Raw genomic sequence first — 2034 nt, 5'->3', positions numbered from 1 at the left:
CGGAATTTTAGAAATGGACTGGGAGATAGGCTATCCGTGATGCACTTTTAGTTTCAGATCATCTTATCTGCATCCAGCCCCTGGTATTTGCTGCTTCCTAGAAACATAAAATTGGTAAATTTGCTGGCTTTTATTTTTATTTTTTTGCCTTAAATAAAATCCTTTTCCTCTATGATAATCAGCTCCTGGGAAATGGCAACTATGACTACATCCACCAGCCCTTTGATATGGCAGCTACGGAAGAAAGAATGATGTGGCTTGTTTGGCTTACTAATTTTTTCCTCCTCACATAGGTCTATGGGAGCATTTAATGAACCCACATGGATTTGAAAAGGACCTCACAGAAATAGAGTAGAAATCCAAGAGGATTTGAAACATCAGATTTAGCTTCCCTATCAGCAGGTCTTTAGTTTGAGATGGCTTCTTGAGCCACCTGAGTCAGAGCAGGAGGCGTCTGGCAGAAAGCCCCGGCAGACCTGCCCTGAGAAATGTTCTCTGACAAAGTGGCAGTGGAAGTGCTGCCTCTGATCATCCTCAGGCACATAACAGAAGGCAGAGATTTCACAAGGGGAGGGTGTTTTCCTGTGTGGACCCCTGGCTTGTTGACTTTTGTCATCCTCCTTTGGCCAGTCACACACCCTCTAACGCTAATCTCACCCTGGGCCTGGTGGGCATAGGGGGGTGGGGCCACATGTTACCAGCTTTGGCTTTGCATCCAAGCTGGGAGGAGCTGACAGGACCACAGACACAAATGAAAGCTCTTTCTCCACCTCATGGAAGGGCAGAACCCTGCTGCTGGGCACTCTTTTGAGCATGACTGTGTATTGTGAACTCAGACTTTCACTCGCTGAGGGGTTGCTTGGTTGAGCCATTTGCACTCAGGGTTTGAGGACCTTACTTCTCTGACATTTCCCAGATGTGGTTTGTGGTCAGATGCCCACGTGGCTTTAGATCAGCATTTTCTAGATGCTGTTTCTGAGTCTTTAAATTTCAAAGGACATCAAGATTGGGCAGTGTGACCTTTTCCTTTCAGCTGCCTCACTTTATACTCACTTTATATCTCTGATTTTTTTTTTTCTCTTACTCTGCACTGCTTTCTCCCTACCCATCTCCTAATTTGGGTTTCTCTGTTATCTCCTTATGCATGGCACTGCTTCTTTCAGTAGAAATAAATAAATAATGCACAATTTCTGATTTATAAATAATACATTCTCAAACTAAGATAATTTTTTTTTCACTTCAGACATAATTTGCTAACGTCGAGTCAAACAAGATTTGAGGGAGGCACTTCTCACACATTAGCATGAAAACCCAATCATCACGCTCTTGAACCACAAAAGGATGGAGATGAAATTTTTTTGAAACATGTAAAAGTAGAAAAAATTTTAAAAATCCATTCTAATATAAAAAATCACCCTCTCCTCTCCTTCCTGAATCTTTTTATTAGATGTTGACTAGGTGCTGGCATTTCATTTATAAAAATAAGCATGTCAAATGCCTACAGGCAAGGGCAGCTTTATAACCAAGGGAAACAGTGGGTGCAGTGGAAAGAGTGTAGACTGATCTGGGTCTGAAACCCAGCACAGCCACATCCTGGCCATGACTTTGGGCAAGTAATTTATCCTCTGTCGGCCTCAATGAGTAAAGTAGGAGTAGAAAATATGTGTCTTGGGAGTATTAAATGTTAGACTAAAAGCTATGCAAGGGCAGCCTTTCACAGGGAAGATGTTCAATAAATACTTTTGCAATGATAATATAATTTAAAAGTTAGGAAAATAGGCTGTGAGGGAAGTGTAGGCAATGGGAGCAGTTAGGGCTGGAGTGAGGGAGGGGTGTGAGGAAGAATCAGCTTGGTAGAGGAATTTCTAGGGCACATCTGATTCTACCCAGGAGGCCCACTTTGCTGCTGCAAAAACCCGGAAGTGTGGAGCCCCCAATGCTGATTCATCTGAGAAATCTTCCGTGACTACCCTGCCCTTGTAGAGCAGGGAATTATTTTTTTTTTTCCCTCTCTGCTCCTGCAGCACTTTGTGG

At 43.0% G+C, this 2034-nt stretch overlaps 1 non-coding gene across 1 annotated transcript; it reads right to left on the bottom strand.

The window, feature by feature from the left end:
- Positions 1-1237: 1237 nt before the first annotated feature.
- On the bottom strand, positions 1238-1343 carry LOC119626350 (small nucleolar RNA U13). The gene has a single exon (XR_005242527.1). It is a non-coding gene; the product is annotated as a small nucleolar RNA U13 (small nucleolar RNA).
- Positions 1344-2034: the final 691 nt, after the last annotated feature.

This window comes from Chlorocebus sabaeus, chromosome 21, assembly GCF_047675955.1.
Source record: "Chlorocebus sabaeus isolate Y175 chromosome 21, mChlSab1.0.hap1, whole genome shotgun sequence".
Taxonomy (NCBI): domain Eukaryota; kingdom Metazoa; phylum Chordata; class Mammalia; order Primates; family Cercopithecidae; genus Chlorocebus; species Chlorocebus sabaeus.
This window is presented reverse-complemented; position numbering and strand designations above follow the sequence as displayed.